Genomic DNA, 26,437 nt, shown 5'->3' with positions numbered 1-26,437 from the left:
TTAAATCTTAAAAAAAATAAATAAATAAAACCAATTAAAGTGAAAGCCCTGTAGAAGCCTATTGCAGGACTCACAAGCAGCCGACTCACACTGACGTGAAGGATCAGGATGTTTATTGGACCATACCTTCAGGATCAACACCAATAGGGAAGGGGAGGAAGCAGGACCCAGCTGGGGAGAAATTGGACTGTGATGTAGTCTCGATAAAAGCTCAGTCAATCCCACAGAGAGCTCCAAAACTGGGATTGACCTTTGAGAGCTTTCCAAGTTGGAATGAGGAGGCTGGGCTTTTATACTGGCAGAATAACTGGTCATTAGATTCTGGTGGCAGGGCTGCTCTTGTTAGCCAAGGGAAACCTCCAGAGAGGCAGATAGCTGAGGGCTGTGCTGTTAGCCTGGCAGTACTCTTGGCAGCTTAGGTAATGCATTGTTCAGACATTAGAAAGCCCTGTTATCTTAAGCAATCAGGACCCAGATTTAATTGGTTAATTGGAAAAACATTGGTAGAAGAGAGAACTCATATTAAAAATACACACCAAGTTGAATATTTTGTCTTAATCTGACATATAAATGCACATTTATTCATCACACTTTGAAAATGAGGCCAAAGTTTTTCTTTAAATGAAAGTTGCCAGGTTGGCATTCAGAAACCAAGTTCTTGCTTATATAATACTTGTAATGAATCAGATACAACTTATTGCTTTAGTGTCTTTTGAATAAAGTAAGAATTTACAGACACATGCAAAGTAATCTGAATATAGAATAGATACATTTTTACTACTTTTTTCTACTTTTATTTCATTATTTTTTATTAACACATAAAAATTATATACATAAAATAACAAGACAACTAACATTATCAATTTGGGGGTGAAATATGACTGAATTTTGGACAGCATAGAGTTTAAATCAGAAGTGAAGTTCTGAAAAGATGCTTACCAGCTGCAGATGTTTGAGCAATATGTCACCAAGTCTCTGTTTTGCTACTTTGGAAGCAGTCATTTTGCTAGAGGCCAAGTGGGCTCCCACTGCAGGTCCTGCCATGCAGATTTTTTTTTCAGCTTTATTAAGGTATTATTGACAAATAAAAATTGTATGTTTACATTGCACATGATGTTTTGAATGTACATATGCATTGTTTACATGATCACCACACTCAAGCTAATTAACACGTTCATCACCTAACATACTTAAAATTCTCTTTGTGGTGAAAATTACTTGAGATCTACACTTTTAGCACATTTCAAGTGTATAATACGTTATTATTAACTATAGTCATCATGCTGCAACATTACGTGTCCAAAACGTATTCATCACCTCGCCAAGCCAAGAGTTTTCACTCCCTGAACAACATCTTCCCATTTCCTCCGATGCCTCAGCCCCCGTAACCACCACTCCACCCTTTGGTACTTTGGGTTCAATTTTTTTTAAGTTCATGTATAAGTGAGATCATGCAATATTTGTCTTTCTGTGCCTGGCCTAATTCACTTAGCAGAGTGTCTTCTAGGTGCACGCATGTTGTCACAAATGGCAGGATTTCCTTTTTTTTTTTTTTTTCTTTAAGGCTGAATAATATTTCATTACATATGTAAATATCATATTTCATATATCGGTTGATAAGCACTGTTGTCTCTGTATCTTAGCTACTGTGAATAACACTGCAGTGAACTGGGAGTGCAGATACCAGTTTGAGAGCGACTATTTCCTTTGGCTGGAAACCCATATGTGAGCTTGCTGGATCATCTGATAGTTACATTTTTAATTTTATGGGGAAACTCCATACTGTTTTCTGTAATTGCTATTCCAGTTTACATTCTCACCAATAGTGTACAAGAACTCCCCTTTCTCTATATCCCTGCCAGCACTTGCTTTTTTGACTTTTGGTAGTAGCCATACTAACAGGCGTTAGGTAATATCTCACTGTAATTTTTATTTGAGTTTTTCTTACGATTAGTGATATCAAGCATCTTTTACGCACATGTTGGCTATTTGTGTGTCTTCTTTATAAAATTGTATGTTTAGGTCCTTTGCCTATTTTCGAATTGACTTATTTAAGGGCTCCCAGGTAGCTAAGTGGTTGAGCATCTGCTTTTGAGCTCAGGTCCTGATCCTGGGGTCATGGCATTGAGTCCCTATCAGGCTCCCTGCATGGAGCCTGCTTCTCCCTCTGCCTATGTCTCTGCCTCTCTCTCTGTGTCTCTCATGAATAAATAAATGAAATAAAATAAATAATAAAACAAATTGACTTTTTAGATATTTTGCTATTTAGTTGTATGAGTTATATATTTTAGATATTAATCTCTTATGAGATATATGTTTTGATGATACTATCTCCCATTCCATAACTGCCTTTACATTTTGTTGTTTCTTTTGTTATGCAAAAACTTTTAAATTTCATATAACCCCCCTCATTTATTTTTGCTTTTGTTCTTTGGTGTTTTGGTGTCAAATCCAAAAAAGAAAAAGAAAAAAAAAATCATTGCCAAGAACATTGTCAAGGTGGTCTTCCCCTATGTTTTCTTCTAGGAATTTTATGGTTTTTAGGTCTTACATTTAAGTCTTTAATCCGTTTTCAGTTGATTTTTGTGTGTAATATAAAGTAAATATCCAATTTTTCCCTAGTTTTCCCAACATCATTTATTGAAGAAGCTATCCTTCTCAGATTGTATATTCTTGGCAACTTTGTCAAAGATTAGTTGAATACATATGCATGGGTTTATTTCTGGGCTCTTTCTTCTGTTCCAATGGTCTAAATATCTGTTTTTAAACTAGTACCATATGTTTTGATTTTTATCACTTTGTAATATAATTTGAAATCAGTACATGTGATGCCTCCAACTTTATTCTTCTTGCTCACGATTACTTTAGGGACTGGGCTCTTTTTTTTAATTTTTAATTTTTTATTCCAGTATAATTAACATATAGTGTGATACTAGTTTCAGGTGTACAACATCGTGCTTCAATATTTAAAAATCTGAATGGCTTCACAAATTTGCATGTCATCCTTGCACAGGGGCATGCTAATCTTCTCTGTATTATTCCAATTTTAGTATATTTGCTGCTGAAGTGAGTACTATCTGGGATCTTTTGTAGTTTCCATATAAGTTGGGCTTTTTTCTATTTCTGTTGCTTGGAATTTTGATAGGGATTATATTGAATTTGTATACTTATTTGGGTAGTATGGACATTTTAAGAACTTTAATTCTTCTAATCCATGAACAGGAGATATCTTTGCATTCATTTGTATCTTCAGATTTTTGTACAACTGACTTCTGCATGTTGATTTTGTATCACGCATCTCTATTGAATTATTTATTTTTTTCTAACAGATTTTAGGATTTTCTAGATAAGATTATGTCATCTACAAGGAGAGACAATTTTACTTCTTTCTCTCTGATTTGGATGCCCTTTATTTATTTATTTTTCTTGCTAAATTTCTCTGGTGGGACTTCCACTATTACATGGAACAGAAGTGGCCATAGTAGGCATCCTCGTCTTATTGTCTTGTTTCCTGTTTTCATACAGGAAAAACCTGGAGCCCTTCACCATTGAGGATGATGTTAGGTGTAAACTTGTCATGTATAGCCTTTATTATGTTGAGATGCAGTCCCTCACTATGTAAATACTAAGGGATTTATAGGGAAGGGACACTAAATTTTGTCAGATGTGTTTTCTACATGAACTGATAGGATCATCTGAATTTTGTCCTTTATTTTGTTAATGTGGTGTATCATATTCATGGATTTGTGTATGTTGAACCATTCTTGCATCTAAGCCATAAATCCCACTATGATGATTTTAGCATGCTATTGAATCAGACTTTCAAGTGTTTTGCTGAGGACTTTTGCATGTATATTCATTTGGGATATTGGCTATAATTTTCTTTTCTTTTAATGTCCTTATCTGTTTTGGTATCAGGGTAATGTTTGCCTTATAATATTAGTTTAGAAATCTTCCCTCTTTTGCTTTTTGGAAGAGTTTGAGAAGGGTTGGTATTAATTCTTTGAATATTCAATAGAAGTTCACCAGTGAAGCAATCTGATCCTGGACTTTCATTTATTGGGAGGCTTTAATTATGATTCCATTCTTTTCATTATTGGTCCATTCTGATTTTCTATTTCTTCAATATTCAGTCTTGATACATTGCATATTCTTAGGAATTTATTTATTTATCCAATTTGTTGATATGATATATGATATGAAGCATCTTCTCATATTTTTTACATCTGTATATCTTCTTTGGTGAGGTGCTTATTAAGGTCTTCTGCCCATTTTTTTTTCTTCTGCCCATTTTTAATTAATTAATTAAAATTTTGTTTTCCTAAATTTAAATTCAGTCAGCCAACATATAGTACATAATTAGTTTCAGATGCTGAGTTCAGTTATTCATCAGTTGCATATGATACCCAGTGCTCATCACATCATGTGCCCTCCTTAATGCCCATCACCCAGTTACCCCATCCTCCCACCCACTTCCCCTCCAACTGTCTTCAGTGACAGTGGCTGTTGGTTACCCTGGTGGCCAAAGCTGCTAATGTCCTTTGTAGTGCCAGCCACTGAAGTCCACACCAGCAAACACTATGGGGTCCCCCTCTCTGAAAGCCATGGGAGTCTATGGTGCCCTCAGCTTCAAAAGCTGTCGAGATTCTCAGAGCAAAGGCTGCTGGAGCCCTCTGCAGTGCAGAACACTGGAGACCGGATGATCCCAGGGTGGCTCAGTGGTTTAGCGCCTGCCTTAGGCCCAGGCTGTGGTCCTGGAGTCCCGGGATTGAGTCCTGCATCGGGCTCCCTGCATGGAGCCTGCTTCTCTCTCTGCCTTTCTCTCTCTCTCTCTGTGTCTCTCATAAATAAATAAATAAATAAATAAATAAATAAATAAATAAATATCTTTAAACAAACAAACAAACAAACAAAAAACACTGGAGACCAGGGTGGCATTCTCTGTAGGGCTGATACTGATAGCCTTTAACCTACTTTGCTTCTAGGTTCTTAACTGAACTCTTGGGCCCTTCCAGGGCTATTTTCCTTCATGCTCTTTGGGCTTTGTGGGGTTTTCGTTGTTTTTTTATTGATTTTATTGATTTTATTAGGGGGGTTGGGGAAGCAGGAAGACAAAACTTGGTATCTCCTACTCTACCATCTTGCTGATACCATTCCCAGATGCTCCTTCCCTAAACTAATTCTGAGTAACTTCTAAGGAGATAGCTGACTCATGTAGCATCATGAAAAATCAACTCTCCTTTCTAGCCCATACATATCTGCCATGCCTCCTATTTGAATTTTGTGATGTGATCCATCTTATTCCCTTAGCTTCAGGGATGGGGCATCTCCTAGCTAGAGGATAAAAGGTAGCCAAGTGTAGAGTCTCTACCACTTTCCTGTACTTTCTATTGTTACTTACAAACAAAACAGGTCAAACTTTTAGGACAACTTTGAATCACTTCATCCCCTGCTAAACATTATATCTTTTCAGGATAGAGATTTCAAATTGTAGATTAGTTTATTGTTGGCTAAAGTCTTTTTTTTTTTTTTTCCTGTAATTAATCTCCAGGTACAAGATTCATTGTCTTTGAACTATGCTATACAGTAATAAATTTAGAGCTATTTGATATTCAAAAACATAACTTTTAATCATTGTTCTTCTTTCACAAATGTGGAGCAATTTAGGAGTTATACTGAATTATTCTAATAAGTTTTCAGTTCTTATAACTAGATAAATTAATTCAGAAGTTGTAGGCTTCTAGCTGTCAGGGAAAAAAATCTATCACATACACAGTGAAGGTTTCTTTCTTTTTTTTTTTTTTTTTCTTTTTTTAAATTATTACTTAATTAGTTTCCTTCACAGTAAAAAAAAATAAATAAAAAATAAAAAAGTCATTAGTCCAATTATAAGTCCCCTTGGTTCCAGTGAACTAGGAGTAGATATGTTATACCCCTTAGTTTTTCTATGAAAATAGCTAAAAATATATTAACATAGGATATAATACCTAACACATGACAAAAGTAGATGCAAGCCCTTCATTCCATAATAAGCTCCCAGGGGACATTTTATGAAGGTATCAAGGGCAATAAATTCTTTTTAATATAATTAGGAAAATTCTGTTATCTGGATAAAATTGAGATTTCTTTATCCTATAAATGGGAGTGAGTCTTGCCACGGATCTGAAAATGAAATTTTGGTCTCTTTGTTTAAGCATCTCCTCTGAATAGTGAAATGTTGTGCACAGAAAATTCCCTGCTTCTTACATTAAGGTCTTTGCTAAATGACAAATACAATATATATTGTGTAGGTGTGTGTTGTGAAGGAATTTACAAATTCCACAGCATTCTGACCTATTCATGAGTAATTGAAAGATAAACTATGAATCTTTGCCTCTCTAACTTTATAAAATTAACAGCCTTTGACAGCCTCTGTGATTTCCATTTCATATTGTATGTATTAAGATTGTATGAGTTTTCTGTTCCCTTGCTCTCTTAAAAGATGAACAGCTTTTCTGGGGATACATGATTATTATACTTCTTGTGTTGAGATTTACATATGTTTATTCATTCATTTATTATTATTTTTTAATTTATGAAGCCTATGGCCATAAAAAAGAAGTCAGGAGGGAGATGTAAATACAGAGAGAACTTGTGGAACCTCTCTTTTATAGACTATTAAAAATAGGGTAAATTACCATCAATCTCACTTGTTTTGAGTAGCCATCTGCCTAAGAGGCCAGAAGCTGGAGGTCCTTCTAGCTTCTCAGTGATCACCTATCTTAAGATATACATGTCCTACAGTGTATGGCATTGGCTGGTTTGGATCTAGGGAGACACATTTATGTAAGATACAAGGCTGTCACAGAATTTGTTCATGGACTTGCAGTAGAGGTGAGCTAAGGACAAATAAAACATAAGGAAAAAGAAACAGGGTGTCTCCTACTGAGGTTATTTATGACTGGTCTTCCTGCCATTGCAGGTTTACTAAAAGATGGTGATGAGGTCTTATACATTTTCAATCCAAATAAACATAAGGAATTTAAATTATGTAATGAGGACAGATTCAAATAACAGATCAATTTCTGAATATTCAAGACTCTTTTCTAATTGGCAGCATTCAAGCTAATCCTTATCAAATGGTCTTCTCAGGCCACTTCTGTCTTCTTTATCACCTAGATGGGAGGATTAGAAAAAGAAGAGACCAGGATATTTGGCCACTTCACTGGTTACTGATTAAAAGTTTCTTTCAAATAGGAAAAATGGGGAATGGATGAATATGAGAGTCGGAGATTATTTATTTCCCAGCTTTGCTACTGTCTCCTCTATTATTGTTCCTATTCTCTTTGCCTCAGTTTCTTAGCTTCTGCCTTCCTAGCTTATCCCATTGAACCACCTGAGCTCTCTGGAGGAGAAAACTCAGTTCTACTTTAGGACTACCTAATCTGAATCTAAGCAGATAGTATTCAAATAGCCTCAGGCACATTTCACCTGGTCTCTTCCTATGAAACTGAGTATTTGGACCCTAGAACCTGGTATTTCTATAGCCTTTATATGTTTGGAACTTTTTTTACCTTCCTCTTAGATAGCTCCTATACAGCCTTCTACAGCAATATTCAATACAGGCATTATCTCTTTGGAAAAGTCATTCCCCCAATTCAGTGCCTCATCTTTGCCCCATAACACCCGGTTTATCTCTAGCATGCTCCCTCACTGTGTTGATATCATACTTATTTGTCTCTCACTTTAGACAACAAATTCGTTACATCCAGGACCAGGCATTTGCATTTGTCTCCTAGGCTTGGTGCAGAGTGGACATTAGGTACTTGCAGAGGAATGACTGGCTGACTCAGTCTGAAATTGCCCTGAAGTTCCAATTTTCAGGTCTCTCCTTTTTAGGCTCCTCCTTCCCTATCTCCATCTTGACAGACTTCTTTCTAAGCCTTCAATTCTGGCTTCCAAAGCGTCATTGAGGTTAACTCTTTCCTTGAGGGATAATAATAATCTGCCTGCTGGATTGTATTAGTGCATTAAGGACTCCCAACTACTGAGCTTTCCCCATAAATTCAGCCCCAATAAATGAGTTGCCCATTGGAGCCAGACTTGCTTTGCCTTGAAATGTGGCAACAGGCATGATTCGGGTCCCCCGCCATCTCACTGCCCACACTATCTGGTAGGAAACTGCCCTCTCTACCCCATTGATAGAGTTGATGCTCTAACCTGAAAGCCAAGGAAATGAATATTTATGAAGGATTTTCTTTAATCAGGTCTTTTGCTTATTTTATTATTATACCATTTACTTTAATGATCACATAACTTTATTGAAGAAACTGAGGCTCAAAGAAATGAGCCAATCTGCACTAAATCACACAGTTATTAAATATCAGAGTCTAAATTCTTACCCAAACTGGCGGACTTCAAAAACTGAGCTCTTAATTTTCTGTATAGCCAGAGAGAGACCTACGGAACACTTCCTCAGAGAAGCTGACAGAAGAAACTCCATTGTTTCTCTATATTCTTTAGTATTTCCACTTCTACATTTGGCTTTGTTCTCATTTTTAAGGTTACACCCAAGATTCCTCATCAATAAGACATTTTTTTTTGAAATTATACTTTCTACTATCTGTTTTTCATCTGTCCTTGGTGAAAGGCTAGAATACTAAGTATCTATTACAGAAGAACTGGAAAAGCAAGAAAAATATCTTTTTTAAAACTTTTCAAGATAAATGTTTTCTTGATCAATTCTGATTAGGACTTATTTTCTGTAGCACTGAAAAATTTGTTTTTAACTCAGTAACAAAAAAAAATTTGTTAAAAATACAACAATGAAAGTATCACTTTTTTTGTTTTGTTTTTTTGGTCATTTGTTTCTATCTTATTTGTTGCTGTATCATTTGATTCAGCTACTGTCTTAGGATCTAAAGATTTTCAGTTCCACCTATTGCTTTCTTCCTTGTTCAGAAATTTCTATATTACTGGTTTACTTAAAGGTTGGAGCAGTCAATTTACTTGGACTAGCCATTTATTATATTTTTTTTCATGTGCCCTTTTTATTTTTTATTTTTTATTTATTTTTAACTGGAGTTCAACTTGCCAACATATAGCATAACACCCAGTGCTCATCCCATCAAGTGCCTCCCTCAGTGCTCATCACTCAGTCACCCCCACCTCCCACCCACCTCCGTTTCCACCACCCCTTGTTCGTTTCCCAGAGTTAGGAGTCTCTCATGTTCTGTCTCCCTTTCTGATATTTCCCAAGATTGCTAGAACTCATACAGCAATTTGGTAGCGTGGCAGGATACAAAATCAATGCCCAGAAATCAGTGGCATTTCTATACACTAACAATGAGACTGAAGAAAGAGAAATTAAGGAGTCAATCCCATTTACAATTGCACCCAAAAGCATAAAATACCTAGGAATAAACCTAACCAAAGAGGTAAAGGATCTATACCCTAAAAACTACAGAACACTTCTGAAAGAAATTGAGGAAGACACAAAGAGATGGAAAATTATTCCATGCTCATGGATTGGCAGAATTAATATTGTGAAAATGTCAGTGCCACCCAGGGCAATTTACACGTTTAATGCAATCCCTATCAAAGTACTATGGACTTTCTTCAGAGAGTTGGAACAAATCATCTTAAGATTTGTGTGGAATCAGAAAAGACCCTGAATAGCCAGGGGAATATTAAAAAAGAAAAACATATCTGGGGGCATCACAATGCCAGATTTCAGGTTGTACTACAAAGCTGTGGTCGGGATCCCTGGGTGGCGCAGCGGTTTGGCGCCTGCCTTTGGCCCAGGGCGCGATCCTGGAGACCCGGGATCGAATCCCACGTCGGGCTCCCGGTGCATGGAGCCTGCTTCTCCCTCTGCCTGTGTCTCTGCCTCTCTCTCTCTCTCTGTGTGACTATCATAAATAAATAAAAAAAAAAAAAAAAAAAAAAAAAAGCTGTGGTCATCAAGACAGTGTGGTCCTGGCACAAAAACAGACACATAGATCAATGCAACAGAATAGAGAATCCAGAAGTGGACCCTGAAGTTTACGGTCAACTAATATTCGACAAAGGAGGAAAGACTCTCCACTGGAAAAAGGACAGTCTCTTCGATAAATGGTGCTGGGAAAATTGGACATCCGCATGCAGAAGAATGAAATTGGACCATTCTTTTACACCATTTATTATATAATTTGCAGGTCTCAATAACAATAACAAAATACGGAGCCCCTTGTTTAAAAAAAATAGAGATAACTTCAAGATAGCAACAGTAGAGCATTAAAACAAGCATGGGGCTGTTCTAAGCATGGGATCTTGTGTGCCTGCACATTGTGGTATTTGCCCTAGTTCTCATACAATTTCATAGATATTACTGAAAATATTCTTAGCAGGAAAATTATCAAAATCACAGTTAAATGCAAGATGGAAAGGGAAAAATTCATATATATTCATATATAGTCATATATGAATATTCATATATATATGAATATTATACATTCATATGTATGTATAATATTTACTGTTTTTTCTAATTTGATTAGAATTGAGGGTGGAGAAAGTGTGTTTAATTAAATGATAATAATGACATTCCACAGCCTCTTAAGCTATAGGTTATATGTTGCTAGAGCTTTGGAAAACTATTTGGGTTGTTCATAGTTTATACTTGAGAAATAGGTTAAAGAAAATGAAAACAATTTGAAATTTGTGTTTTAGGTCTCTACTTCATTGCTTGTCCAGTGATGAAAGAATCACAAAATGCCTTCTACTAAACCTGCACTAATTGTGACCAAAACATGGCATATTGAAGGATATTTCTGGAAAGGAGGCAAAGTCATTGGAATTTCTCTGTTATATGAATGTGCATGTACTCCATGATTTGCATACAAATTGTTCATGGAAAGAAATTAGGTTCTGTTTTGATTTAGTAATGGGAATTTGACACATAGTGAAAGAGAGCTCATAACAGCAATTTTGCAAGTGAAGGTGTCTTTACAGAAGAAAAAGTAATCAGAGATAGTGAAGACTCCATTATTGGCCCAGTTTAAATACTATTTCTGAGTGTGGTATTTTAAGACATTATATACTTTCAGCCCAGCAAAGAACCACTAGAGAATGAATAATGTATTTATTGTGTATTTAAAATTTATCAAGTATTCCCAAGCACACATGCAAAAAATGTGTCATTATTGCATATTTCAGTCAGCCAATTAATGCTTATATTTATATATTACAGTGTTAGTAAACTGGACTGAGACTTGTGGTAAAGACTGTAGCTTTGGTTCTCTCGGTATATTTTTGACAATATGACCGAGTTTTAGTTTAGTTTTTTTCTTATTTTAAATTGGATTTATAAGGAAACAAGATAACTTGCCCCATTATTATTGCTTTCCTAGAGGCAATTTTACAACTATGATTATAAATAAACTTCTATTATCAAGTCTTATTTCCCAAAAGACAAGAAAAAAAAAAATCCATCATTGGTTTTCCCTTGTGTGAGTTTCATAGTTTCTGGCAATATGTAAACCTTAAGAGTTCATGTTCCTTCTTTAGACTTTTTAAAGTTTATCTTGACTTTCAGAAGTTTTCTTTTGTTATTCTACAAGTTTTTCTTCAAGAATATTATAGAAGACATAAGAGTTGACTAGGGAAGAGCAAATCAAGTTGGTAAATATTTATTGAGTACTTATTGGCTAGTTGTGATAGAAATTGAAAAAGTATAAAATATAGCTTTAAATATCACCTGGAAGCTTGCAATCTGTTAAAGAAATTAAAAATTGGAACATAATCCTATACGTTCATTCTTTTACTCAACTGTTCAACAGTTATTGAGAAATGAATCTGTATTAAGATCTATGTTTGGCACTGGTGATTTAACAGTGAGTAGAATTATATACAGTTCTTAGCCTCACAGTTTATAGTCTAGTGGAAAAGACAGGAAATCAAATAATCATACAAACACACATAAAATTGTCACTATGATAAGAGCTATGAAGATGGTGCCTTGCCTAAAAGAGGGTAATTTGGTCTTCCTTCTGCGGTTTTCCCCTCAACCTATTCTAACAAGGCAGCCTGAGTGAATCTTTTAAAATGTGTATCAGATCCTGTCACCCCTCTGATCGGCCCCAAAGGCCTCCCGTATAAATCAGAACAAAAGTAACTCATTCCCTGCCTAACTTTAATCCCCCTCTGTTCCTAGTTTCTCTTCATCAGCCTTAAGTTCCTTGAACATACCAGGAATTCTCCTGCCTTGGGACCTTTGCTCCGCTCTTCTCTCTGCTGCACTGCTCTTAGTGAAGCCGGAAGCTAGGTTCTTGTCTCATGGAGTCAAAGAATGAGTCTCGTGGACAAAGGAGAGTGAGTAAAGCAGTAGAAGCTCATTAAACATGGTTACAGGAGTGAGGGGGGTCCCGACAGAGCTGCCCCTGGGCGCTTGTAGGGTTGGCCTTTTATTAAAAGCCAACCAAGGAACCCGAATCCTTTTAACACCTCTGTTGATATCACCACTGAGTAAGGACTAGTGATAATACCTTCAATGCCTTACTTCCTTTTCAGGGTAAGGTAATTCTTTGTGGGTAACAAGTAGCTGTTATAACAAGACCCCACCTCTGGCACCTGGGACCCGATGGTCTGGTTTGCTTCTTTATCTCTGGTTTCCTTTCACCTCCACACTTGGGATTTTTGTGAGCCTGATTCCATTCCCTGGGCCCCTACGGCTCTCTCCCTCTAGCCCTGTGTGTCCCTTACTCATTAGGAACTTAGAGTATCTTATTTTCTCATCTTCTTAAGATCCTGGTTCAAATGTGATTTTATCAGTAAGTTCTTCCCAGATCATCCTATTTTAAACTGAAACCTCAAATCTTTGGTATTCTAATCTCTTCCCTCCTTTATTTTTCTCTAGTACCGATCACTGTATAACAGCCTATTATTTATCTACTGTCTGTCTCCTGTACTAAAATATCAGCTCAAAAAAGATAGATTTTGTTGTTGTTTTCTCTCCATCATCCTCAATTCCTAGCATGGGGCCTACCTGGCCCACAGAAGACACACAATTAATATTTGTTGAATGAATATGTCAATAGTCATGGAGGTCGGGAGAGACTCTGAGGAACTGATGATGTGGACCTAAGTAGATGTTAATCAAGTTAAGGAGCTAAGATGACAGCCAAGTAGGAGGTCCCCAGGCTGGTCTTGTCTGTAGAATACAATGAGAAAACTATTAAATCATCCTAAATACCCCAGAAATCTGCCTGGAGACTGATAACATAAACTCCACAACTAAAGGGAGAAAAGAAGCCTCACTGAAGAGGGTAGGAAGGGCAGAGAGGTGGTGCAGGGGAGAAAGCAGCCAGGACTGCTGTGGAGGAGGGGGAACCAGGGTGGCGGGAGCAAGAGAGAGACACCGAGAGACACCGAGAGACACAGGGGAACCCACAAGGAGAACATTTCCTCAACGCCATCTGCTGGGAAAGAGAGGGGCTGGCTTTCGTGAGCTCTTGGAGCCAGAAGGGCTTGAAGCCGAGATTCGAAAGGTCAGTGGGCTTGGCTGCCCTGCCCCTGGAGACCCCCAGGTGGAAACAGCCACCTGAAGAGTGCCTGTATGCAGCACACTGGGGAGAGGGTGTACCCCTCAGAGAGGCAGAGCTGCAGGAGCACACAGGCCTCCTGGTGCCCTGTCGCCCCACCCCTCAGCAGAAACATGGATGCGTCAGCAGGAGGCAGCGCTGGACCACAGCAGGCCGCCACCGTGCTTCCAGCGAAGCCCACGTCTCAGAACGCAGCCTCCCTGCATTCTGGGGAGACTGTCTTTGGAGGTGAAGCTGGCCTCAAGCTCAGCGCGTGAGACCCTCCCCCAGCAGACCGATCAGGCCCCTGCCCACATCATGTCCCTAAAGCCTGGAGGCTGAGAAGTCAGCCGGCTTGGCCAGGACAGACCCGCAGGACACTGCCCTGCTCCTGGGGAGAAGAGGCCAGCTGGCCGGGGGCAGGCGGCCTGGCAACGGCGACCTGGAAGAGGCCTGGGACACACCTGAGAGAGAGGATTTGTTCTTCTCAGAGAAGCAGAGACTCTGGGAGACCGCTCCCCGGGGCAAGGGCAGTGGCTGGTGCGGTTTCCCCTCCTTGCCCTCAGCATCAGCACAGAGCCACCAGGGGCCGTGCCCCTTTCTCAGTCAGGCCTGCCTCAGTACCAGTGGGGCAAGGCCCTTGTCTGGAAGAGCAGCCCAAACCCCAGCACAGACCGTGTCCCGGACTAGAGAGTTTTGCAGGGCTGCAGCTGTGGTGCCAGGAGCATCAGGTCCCTTTGCACAAGTAGGCCCCATCTCACAAGCAGCATCAGGTCCCATCTAGTCCAAACTCACCACAATGGGGCCAGGGACCAAAGGCTGTCCACGGCGGGCAGGGGAGCCTCTGCCCATGACCGGCCTGAGGGCTGGAGCAGCCAACTGCAGCAGCAGCAGCGTGCGGGTGGCACACAGCAGGGATGCTTGCTCGGGTGCCAGGCCCCCGGCACTACATGCCTTCCTCTTCATAAAGCCATTTCTCGCAAAGTGGGAAACAAACAGACTTTTTTTCTTGCACCCAGAAGAAGGCAGAGACTTAGACAAAATGCCAAGACAGAGGAGCTCGTGCCAAATGAAAGAACAAAATCAAGTCCTAGCCAGAGATCTAAGTGAGAGAGAGAGAAGCAACATGCCCGACGAAGCATTTAAAGCAACAATCCTAAGGATACTCTCTGGGATTAAGAAAAGAATGGAGGACATCAGGGAAGCCCTTACCACAGAGATAAAAGAGTTAAAAAAAATCAGAAATGAAAAAATACAATAACTGAGATGGGAGATAGGGTTGATGTAATGAACACGAGGATGGAAGAAGCAGATCTCTCCGCAGACACTTGGCAAGCCAGAGGGAGTGCTGGGATCTGCTCAACGTGCTGAATGGGAAGGAAATTTTCTGATTGCAGGTGGTAAGATTTCATTGTTTTTGATGGTTGAGTAATATTCCATTGTCTGTGTATACCACATCTTCTGCATCCATTCATCTGCTGATGGACATCTGGGCTCTTCCATGGGTTAGCTGTGGTGGACTTTGCTGCGGTGCAGCTGCCACTTCTGATCACTATGTTTGTATCCTTCGGGTGAACGTCTAGAGGTGCAGTTGCTGGCTGATACTGTAGCTCAGTTTTTCACTTTCTGAGGAACCTCCGTACCGTTCTCCAGACCAATGTGGAAATTCAGAAACAAAACAGGACCATGGGGGTGGGGATGGGGGGAAATAAAATGACAAAAACAGATACGGAGACAAACCACAAGAGACTCTTCACTATAGGAAACAAACTGAAGGCTGCTGGAAGGGAGGTGGGTGGGCAATGGGATAACTGGGTGATGGGCATTAAAGAGGGCACCTGACGGAACGAGCTCTAGGTGTTATATGCAACTGGTGAATCACTAAACTCTCCATCTAATAATAGCTATATGTTAATTAATTGAATTTAAATTAAAGTAAAAACAAATAATGGGAAAAAACCTGCAACCCAGAAGACTCTATCCAGGAAGGGCACCATTCAGAATTGAAGGAGAGATCAAGAGTTTTCCAAAAACAAAGCACTAAAGGAGTCTGTGACTACTAAGCCAGATCTTACTAATTACTGTTGTCAAATGGTGTTCTTATGAGATGTTATTTCCCATTCTGTTCTTTTTTGGATGGTAATTATTACGTAGAAGGCCATCTTTTTTTTTTTTCTGTTACCTAATAAAGTGTTTTTCTCTATACACACACACACATACAAGTAAAGAGAGGAAGAAGTAATAATAGTAGCTGTGATAGTAATAACAATTACCTTTAGTGCTGTGAACTAAGTGGTTTACATATATTAACTCTGAATCCTTAAAATAACCCTCCGAAATATCTAGTTCACAAATGAAACGTTGAGACAGAGAGTTTTCTAGAGAAAGGAAATTGTATGTGTACAAGCTTCCTGACTATAGGAAATATACTGAGGAGACAGTAAAAGACTGTGTGTCTGGAACTAAGAGAGACTGAGGGGATGTGGTGGAAAAGGAAGAGACCAGAGAAAAAGATTAGGGGCCAGGTAACCAAGGGACTTATTTATCGTGTGACAGCATATTCCTGATGCCTCTGCAAAGTCCTGATCTATACCTGATGGCCTGGTGCAATTAAATGAACTTCTTTTTACTAAAAATTTTTCTAGGTTGGGTGGTTAAACTGAGTAAGAAGTTCTGTCTCCTATGAGTAATGAGAGGCCATTAAGAAGAGCTAATGTGACCCGATGTCCATTCTGAGAAAATAACTTTGGTTGAAATGTGAAACAAACTAAAGTAGAAGAATTTATGCAGGGAGCCGTATTAGGAGGTAATAAATAATCTGTAATGACTGCCTGATTGTGGGTGGTATTAGTAAAGATGGAGACAAAAACAGGGCTGCGAAATATTGAGAGAGTAAAATCAAGTGATTTGGATAATGGGTTAGATATGGGGGGGATTTAGGAGGAGACGATATGAACAAAAACTTCCAGATTTCTGGTGTCGACAACCTTCAGTTCATTATGATGTGGAAAAATGGAAGACGATCGTGTGTAGATGCATGCAGAATGAAAAGTGAAAGGTTGAGGATCAATAAATGCAAAGTTTTAAAATGTTCATTTCAAAATAAATAAATAAATAAATAATGAAATGTTTATTTCATGGTAAATTATCAAATACGGTCTTCAGTCCGTGAGTAGTAGTCTGTTTGGATCTGCCACGGTGTTTATCTCTCCACTCACCGATGGACATTGACATTTTTTTCCCAGGTTTTAGTGATTATAAGGAAAACTACAATGACATGATTGGACATATGCTTTTATTTATCTTGGGCAAATATCTAAGAGTCGAACGAGTATATCATCTGATAGGTTAATGTATGACTTTTTAAGAAATTTAAAGAAATCTGTTTCAAAGCATTTAACCTTTGACAAACTGTTGAGCTAGTTTACATTCCTATCAGCAGCGTATGAGAGTTCCGATTTCCCCATATCCCCACCGACCCTTAGAATATTGTCTTTTTTTTTTTTTTAATTTTAACCATTCTAGTAGGTGTGCAGTGGTATTTTATTGTGCTTATAATTTACATGCCCCTAGTGGCAAGTAAGTTAAGACTGTTTCCATTGCTCATCTGACACTTATTTTGGTGGTTTTCTTTTGTCTTATATTAAGGGTTTATTGAGTTTCTTGCATCTCTGGGTTTGCGGTTTTTCATTAACTTGGGAAGATTTTCTGCCATTATTTCTTTAATTTTTTTTTTCTGTCTCTCCTCCAGTCACATACACATTTAGTATGCTGTTTGGTGCTCTTCATAACCTCAGTGATACTCTTTTCATTTTTCTTACATTCTCTTTTTTCTTTGTATTTCATTTTATGCAGTTTCTATTGTGATATCTTCAAGTCTAGTAATCTTTTTCTCTGTAATGTCTTATATGCTTCTAAGCCCATCTAGTGCATTTTTATCTCACATATTATAATTTTCATCTCTAAGAAATTTAATTTTGGTCATTTTTATATCTTTCATGGCCTCTACTTAGCTTTATACAGAAGTTATATGGAATAGTTTCAATAACTATTTTATTGTTCTTGTTTGAACATTCTAACATTTTATCAATTTGGGGACAGTTTTGATTGATTATTGTTTCTTTTCATTATAAGTCATATTTTCCTGCCTCTTGGCATTTCTGTTAATTTCTTTTTTTAAAAGATTTTTTAATTTATTCATTTGAGAGAGAAGCAAACAGAGAGAGTTCAATCAGGGGTAGAGGCAGAGGGAGAGGCAGGATCCCTGATGAGCTGGGACCCCGATGTGGTGCTTAATCCCAGGACCCAATGATCATGACCTGAGCTCAAGAAAGAGGCTTAACCATCTGAGCCACCCAGGCACCCCTCCTGTTAATTTCTGAATGGATTCCAGGTATTATGAATTTTATGTTGTTAGGTGGCAGATATTTTTTTAATTTCTACATATAGTCATTAAGGCAACATTTCCAATTCTACTGGGACACAGTTTGGTTCCTTTAGGCCTCGCTTTTAAAATTGTGGGACCAGAACAGTGCTCGATGTAAGGCTAATAACCAACTTCTGAGGGAAGTCTCTTAGAGTATTTTACAAAGTGTACTACGAATTATGAGGTTTTCTAGTGTGGGTGGTAGGAATAAGCATTATCCCTGGACTTGTGTGAACACAGAATTATTACCACTAATCTTTGTTAGTTCTTTCCTGGTCAGTAGTAGTTTCCTCACATGCACATACTGATCAAAGCTCAGCTTAATCCTCTAGGAGGGCTCTCTGCAGATCTTTGCAGCTCTCTTTGTGTAGCTCTCTTGTTTCAGGTTCTCTGTTTTATGAAGTCTGGCCACCTTGGCTTCTCCAGACTAGTCTCTGTTATTCCATATTGGATGTAAGAAGAAGTCTCCAAGTAACTTTTTTAAAATGCAGATTTCTAGTAGCACTAATTTGGGGGAGATTATCTGTAATAATTTTTATGAGCCTCAATATGACTCTAAAGCTATCAGGATATTTAATGACTCGTCTTCATAATTAGTTCAATGAGCCTAGAGGTGTAAAGAGATTTCATGATGCAAGTAAACTTTGATCTAGATTTTAAGAAATAGTAGAATTTGCAAGCATGTGTTCTGTGCTAGGTACTGTTGGATCATCAAATATGTTTGAAAGATGAATGAATGAATTGTTTCATATTCTCTTTTCTGTTTAGCAAACTTCTAGTTCAAGTCCCGAGTCTACATTTCTCCTCTATAACTTTCTCTATCTTCCCCAGACTGAGGTTATAACTTGTACCTTCTTTTTTTTTTTTTTTTGTTATGATACCCCACACATTATCTCCACTAAATCCATAATAATCTTATGTCATAATTACTTCATTTCGTTTCTTCTACTAACCTTTATATTGCTTTTGAGCAATTAATTTATCTTTGGCCCCCAGAACCCAGCACAGTGCCTAGAACACCTAGATATTTAAAAATATCTGTTGATTTGAACTGTTGCTCTTCTTTTAATACTCACAAGTAAACGGTAATGTAGAAGTCAGTTCTGACCTGGCTGTTTTCACTGATGAACAATTATATTAGCTAACTATCGTTATGCAAAAAGTTCCAGAACTTTGTGGCTTAAAACGATAAACATTTATTATTTTGCAGCTTCTGTTCAGGAATTTCAGGCCCCCTTAGCTGGGTCCCCTGATTTAGAGTCTTTCACAAGGTGTCAAGTGGGACTGTAGTTATCGCAAGGACCAAGGGAGAGAATCCCTCCCTTTCGTGCTCACTCATATCAGTGTTGGCAAGCTTAGATCCTCTCTGGCTGTTGGCCAGAGACATCAGTGTCTTGCCATGTGACCCTGTCCATAAGAAAGCTCATAGTAAGACATCAATCTGACTGCCACCAGAGAGAGTGATGGAGAAATCTAGAGTAGGCAAATGAAATAAAGTCACAGTCTTTTTGTAATGTAATGTTGGAAGTGACATTCCATAACTTTTGCTGTAATCTTTTTATGAGAAATGAGTCATTAGGTCAAGCCTACACTCAAGGGAATTACTTGACATCATGTATAGCCAATGCCACTTATATTTTCTCCAAAGTAATAACAAATATATACAGAAATGGATTCATAGAGGGATTATGTGTTCTGTATGAAAGATATGGATTCTATTAACCCAGGAAATTTGGCATGATACCAAACTCATGTTCTTTTGCCCAGTTTTCTTCTGGAAGCAGAGGATCTAGCAAGTAGATGCAATGGCAATTTTATTCTCCAAAAACTAGCAGCTCTCTTTTGCGGAACGATGACTTCCAGTATGCATTCTCTGGATGTCTAAGGTTCCAGTAGTCATATAGGGAGAGAAGGAAGAGTTCTAGGGTCATGCCCCTTACCACCAGGTGCCACCCAACCCAATTCTATCATGTTACTTATGCTGAATTCTCAGTTCATAAATAAACATTAAAAAAAATACTGTTTGAAATGTCTGAAAAATTAATATCCTAGAGCAATGGATTCTGGCTATAGCAGTATAGTATACTGTACTGGTTAGGCCTGTGGGCTCTGGAACCAGCCAGCCTGGGTCCCTTTTATCCAGGTCCTGCCATTAGCTACCCATGTGATGGGATTTAGAAAAGTCTGGGTGTGAGTCAGATCCAGGGTTATTTCTTGGCCCTTTCTGTATCTGAAGCCAAAACTACTTGGGCAAATTTGATACTGTGCTTCTTTTTATTTTCATTGTAGGTATCTATTATTAGCCACCCAGCATTTATCTTAGTTTAATATAACCAATGGAATGGTTGATGCATTAACCATCATTACACCTACTGTTTTTGTCCTGATAATAGGTCTTTGACTAGATGATGTGTGTTCTTTGTTTTAATAAACTCCTTCTCTAGAAGGAAAATTATCTATAATTGATTTCTATACCTGTCAATGCTTGGTGTTTCATAATCAGTTAAGATATTTTTACAACTGTGGGTTTACCTTTTTCATTGTGTCACTTATTCTAAGCTGTTGTAGACCAACATTTTCAATTCTATTGTTAAATAAAGACCCTATAGGTTGCAATTAATTACCCATATCTGCTATTCTAATATGAATTAAGGTAGTGTCTTACAGTTTTCTAATAGTGAGTTTTCTGGATTAATTAATGAGGAAGCTCACAAAGAGTAGCACTAAATATTTTATGTGTTGTGCTCGTAACCGGGCTAACCCTTGAGCTTGAGACTTAACTGCTGATGTTGTCCTCTTTGGTTTTTTTTGTTTTTGTTTTTTTAAGATTTTGTTTATTTGTTCATGAGATACACACACAGAGAGAGAAGCAGAGACACAGACAGAGGGAGAAGCAGGCTCCATGCAGGGAGCCTGACTGGGGACTTGATCCCGGGTCCCCAGGATCACGCCCTGGGCTGAAGGCGGTGCTAAACCACCGAGCCACCCAGGCTGCCCCAGTCCTCTTTGTTTCTAAATTTCAGCTGCTGGAAATTAATCATTGATATAATTTTTTAGGAGGATTCTTATTACTTAATCTTGTCTAAGGGCCAAAATCTTTATGTGTTCCTTCCTATATTCTATTAGTTGGCTCCAATTCACCTTCAAAGTGTATTTTAGACATTGATTTTTCAAAGGGCACCTGGGTGGTACAGTTGGTTAAGCATTGGAACTCTTGGGTTAAGCTCATCATGATCTAGGGTCATGATCTCAAAGTTGTGATCGTTAGTGTCATGATCTCAGGGTCATGAGATAGAGCCTCACCTCGGGCTCTGGACAGAGTTTGCTTAGAGATTCTCTCTCCCTCTGACCCTCCTCACCCCTCTCTCAAATAAATAAATAAATCTTTAAAAAAAAAAAAAAGTTGGTTTTCAAGTGGAGGAAATCACTTGTTTTCAAAATGCGTTGGCAGAGGAGCCAAAGGTGGAGGAACAGATGACTTGGGCTGGAGAAGAAAAATCATGAGAAAACTGGTTGTCAGGTGCTACTTGCCCTCTGTGGTTCTGATGTCCAGGCTGTGTGCAGTGTGGGGAGGAATGTTAGTGAGAGGAAGCCTAACTGGTACTACAATTTTCAAGTCTCCACAATCAGAATATAGTGAAAAATGTTAGGCCTTTGGCAAGCTCTATAAGTCAGTCTCATAAGAAAGAAAAAAAAAATGTGGCTTTTGAAATGCATGGAACATGATATATTCATAACATAGTAAATGTTGAAAAGCCTGTTTTCTCAGCCAGGGATTTTAAAATAAGACCCTCACATAAGGAAATGTTGCAAAAAAAAAAAAAAAAGTATATCTATGAGGAAGAAAATAGCATAGCACAATGATGGTTAGCTGGAAGACTTAGAAAATGTTGTCCCGCTTTTCTTAAAACTATCTCTTCCACGGACTTCCTTAATAAGCATTCCTTTGTTATCTTTTTCTTTCTTAGATGACTTTTTCTTTTGCTGGCTCCCTTTCTTATCACTTTTTAGCAGTAAATATCCCATAAATATCTCCTCTTACCTTACGGAAATGATGTTATCTCCTGGCTTCAATTATTACTTTCATAAAATGATACATACCACTTGTATCTCCAGCCTTGACCTGCTTTTCATTACTCTTCTTCATTCATCAGCTTTTCTTATGTTCTCATCATTTCCTGAGAAGTGATACATTTATATAATTGATTAATTTTTTGTACATATATAAATATATATGGTAATATATCCTTCAACTCTATTTCTACAACTTAAGAATATGGAGCTTCCCTTTAATTTCTTTGATAATATTATCTTGTGGAATCATTTTCTAAGTAATTTTCAGACCAAATTTAATTTTAACCTGAGATAATAAGAGAAAGATCACATAAGAGAACCTCATTTCTGTGACAGCCTGAAGAAACTATTTTCCAATAAGTTTTTGTACTCAAATATTTAATTAGAGGTATGTCAGGTTAAAAAAAAGTCATTACAAAAATATTCAGTGAATGTTATAAGTGAAAAACTGTGACTACATGATAGAGAGTTCTCACCTAACTTTTGTAGTGGATGTCAAGAAGTGAGTATATATTTAAAAATAGAAGATTTTACAGAAAATAGACCATAAAGTCAAAAGAAGTACTTATTAAATCTAAAAAAATGCTACTATCTGAAATGTTTTCTAAGCAAGACAAGCTTCAATTCAAATGGATAAGCAATTATTGGTGTATTTAATTAGCATAGTTTTTGTAGTTGCTTCAAAATTTGAGAATTATGTTCACATATTGATTGAAGGATTGGCCTCAATCAAAACAGCTTGTGGTGTTGGATAAGAACACAGTGAATTGCCAAGAGGAGTTGGAAGAAACTGGCTATTCCAAGTGATTAATCTGAGAGACAGAAATGGTAGGTAATGTTCCCACTTCCTAACTTCATAAAATAGACAAAAGTTTTATTTTCAAGTTCATCTCCCCTCAGAAGCTTCCTCTTTCAAAGTCATCCTTTTTTAAGAGTTTCCCATCATCTCTCACTGTGCTCAGTCCTCTCAATGCCAAGTCGTATGATTCTATTATCTTAATTATCTCTGAAACCCATTCTTCATTTCCAAGCCACTACTACTACCTCAGCTCATTTTATCCTTAGCTCTCTCTTTTTAAGTTATTGTAAGACTTTGGTAACTGATCACCCTGCTTGCAGTCTTATTCCTTCTTCAATCCATTTGCTATACTATTACTAGAAGGGTATTTTAAAATGGAAATCAGAATATACTTTACAACTATTTAAAATCTTTTGGTGATTTCCTATAACGAAAAAAAATAAGAAAAATTCTAAACTTCCTTCCATAGTATATAACTCTTTAAGATCCCTAACAAACAACTCCTACTTAGAATAAATTCTTAGTAGAATAAATTTTACTTCATTTGTCTTCCAGTCAACTCCAAACAATTACATAGCCAGGATTATTCTTCCTGGTATACTGGATATATGACCATGTTTGGAAATCTTTGAAGAATAACATCTACTAAGAGCTATATCTTCTGCAAGCCTGTATAAAATGGCAAGGAATTGCTAACTGGCCATAAAAAAATAACACAAATAAGAAGAAAAACAGCATGGGATAGTATGGTGCTTTGGACTTCCACAGATCTGAATGTAAACTTAGGTGCTTTTCTTTACAAGCTGTATAATTTGGATCTCCAGTATTCTTATTTTTAGATGATGCTATTAATAAAATTCCATGAGATTGCTATAAAGCAATACCTGAAACAGATATTCTCATTTAGCTCATAGATATCCTCAAAGTACACATTAAAAAAAAATATTAGTTTCCAGGGCAGCCAGTTCCTGGCTCAGCAGTTTAGCACAGCCTTCAGCCCAGGGTGTGATCCTGGAGACCTGGGATAGAGTCCCACATTGGGCTCCCAGCATGGACCCTGCTTCTCCTTCTGCCTGTGTCTCTCTGCCTCTCTCTCCGTGCCTCTCATGAATAAATAAATGAAATCTTAAAAAAAATATATAAGTTCCCTTTGCTTTCTAATGCTTAATTGACATTAATAAGAATCAAAGTATAAATTTTAAAAAGATCAATGTGGAGGACTCTACCGTCCCAGGGAAATAGAATAGAAATACATAACAGGATCAACAGTTGCCGAAGGAGGTAGATCTTGTGTTAGAGGAAGTCTGGGAAAAGCATATGCAACTGGAGAGAGATGTGTGTGTGTGTGTGTGTGTGTGAGAGAGAGAGAGAGAGAGAGAGAGAGAGTAGTAGTAGTAGTAGTAGCAATAGTAGTAGTAGCAGCAGCAATAGTAGTAGCAGTAGTAGATGGAATAAACCAGAGAATGTATACTACAAAATAGCAGATAGCTGCCATTTATTGAATACTTACTGTTTTGTACCAAGTATTGTGCTAAGTGCTTTGCATGTATTAATTTATTTTTTGCATGTATTAATTTAATACAAAGGAATTAGAGCAGACAAAGGAGATCAAGAAGAAACACAAGGAAATGCCTGTCAGTGAGGAAAAAAGCAACACTTAAGAAGCACTTAAGAGATGAACAGAAAGAGTCGCCTCCAGAGAGCAATAATAATAATAAGTTGGCAGAGAGGTGGGAGGCAAAAACAAAGACTGCAACATCAATCAGCCTAAGGGAAGATAGCATCTTAGGGAGCAGATAAATAGTAAAATAAGAAAAACTTAAAAAAAAAAATCTTTTGGGATGGGCAGTCAGGAGGCGTTTGATGTCATTTTCCACAGAGAATTCACTAAAGTGTGGGACCTGAAGCCAGGGTGTAGTGGGCTGAAGAATGAATAAAAGGTGAGGTAATGTGGACAAAAGGTAAACTACTTTTAAAGGAAGATTGTCAATAAAGTTTAGGAAAGAGGGCAGTGGTTTAAGGGGACACAATTAAGAACTGGTTTTTGAACGTTAGAAGTGGAAATAACTGGAAAATATCAAATCTAAATTAATTTGCCTGTAACATGTTTGGGATCATTTTGAATTCACGAGGCATAAACTTCAGACAATATTTTCCTCTATTGTAAAGAATGCTGCTATAAACATAGGGTTTCATGTGTCCTTTTGAATTAGTGTTCTTGCATTTTTGGGTAAATATTCAATAGTGTAATTACTAGATCGTAGGGTAGTTCTATTTTTAACTTTTTGAGGAAACTTCATACTGTTTTCCACAGTGGCTGTACCAGTTTGCATTCCCACCAACAGTGCAGGACATAGATGGAGCTTGAGTGTTATGTTAAGCAAAATAAATCAGTCAGAGAAAGACAAATACCATATGATTTCTCTCATATGTGGAATTTAAGAAACAAAACAAATGAGCAAAGGGAAAGAGAGAGACAGAGAGACAGAGAAACCAAGAAACAGTCTCTTAACTAAAGAGAACAAACTAATGGCTACCAGAGGGGAGGGTGGGAGGCTGGGTTAAGTAGGTGATGGGGATTAAGGAGTGCACTTGTGTGATGAGCACCAAGTAATGTCCAGAATAGTGGAATCTCTATATTGTACACCTGAAGCTAAGATAACACTGTACGTTAACTGATATTAAAATAAAAACTTAAAAGCTTTTTTAAGTAAGAAGAACATAAAAATAAAAAATAAATCATTTTCCTCTAAAGTGTCAATACTATGGATTTTCCAATAAACAGAAGTGGGTGTTATCCTAGTAGTCTCATGGTTCTGCTCTCTGTAAGTCTCAGTAACAAAGAGTAGAGAAAGGCATACTGAAGGGGAAAATTGTGGCTTTAAAGCATTAGTATAAGTAGATATTTGAGGAAGATGAACAAAGTCATAGAAAATGAGGTATCACTTAAAGCAAAGAAAATCTTAATTTAAAAGTGTAGGTATTTATTGAACATCTACTATGTGGAAGACACTATATTTAATTTTGACAATTTCAACTGATATTGATTGCCATTTTATTCCTTTTAGAATTTACTTTATTCTACTTGTCTCCCATGGGACATTTAGTTCCTCTTTATATGGCCTTTTATTTTTTTTCCTTCATTGCTATCAATGACTTTCATAAAACAAAGTATAGAAGGAGTGCTAAATGGGACCAGGGCAGATAAGGTAAAGTCATACTGTAGGAGAAGCATTTGGCAAGGAAGAACAATAAGGGCCTTTGCTCTTATAGACACTACTTTTAGAATCTCTGGAATTTTAAACGATAAATTCTGACTATTTTAATTATGATTAAATTCCAGTGAAAAATTATTTTCCCTGAAGTCCAAACTTCTTACACTTCACTGAGACAAGTTTAGAACATGAGAAAAAAAAAACGTTAAAATTTTATATAATAGTAGTTTTATATAACAGTGATAATCAATGGAAAAATTAAGTTGTGAAAATACATACTGTAAGTATTCAGAGAAAGAAATTATCAATATGGTAAAGTATTTGTAGAAATTTATTGTGAAGAACATGAGCTTGACCTTGAGACTCGGTTATATGATAGGTGGAG

At 37.5% G+C, this 26,437-nt stretch overlaps 1 protein-coding gene and 1 non-coding gene across 11 annotated transcripts in view; one reads left to right on the top strand and one right to left on the bottom strand.

Annotated features, from left to right (window-relative positions):
• Positions 1–26,437, top strand: part of TNNI3K (TNNI3 interacting kinase) — a 284,880-nt gene that overhangs the window by 56,868 nt on the left and 201,575 nt on the right. The window lies entirely within an intron of this gene.
• Positions 2,969–3,070, bottom strand: LOC112641137 (U6 spliceosomal RNA). Its single transcript, XR_003124524.1, has one exon. It is a non-coding gene; the product is annotated as a U6 spliceosomal RNA (small nuclear RNA).

The sequence above is a fragment of the Canis lupus genome, chromosome 6 (genome assembly GCF_003254725.2).
Source record: "Canis lupus dingo isolate Sandy chromosome 6, ASM325472v2, whole genome shotgun sequence".
In the NCBI taxonomy this organism is placed as follows: Eukaryota; Metazoa; Chordata; class Mammalia; order Carnivora; family Canidae; genus Canis; species Canis lupus.
The sequence above is the reverse complement of the archived record's forward strand: the minus strand, read 5'-3'. Positions and strand labels throughout refer to the sequence as shown.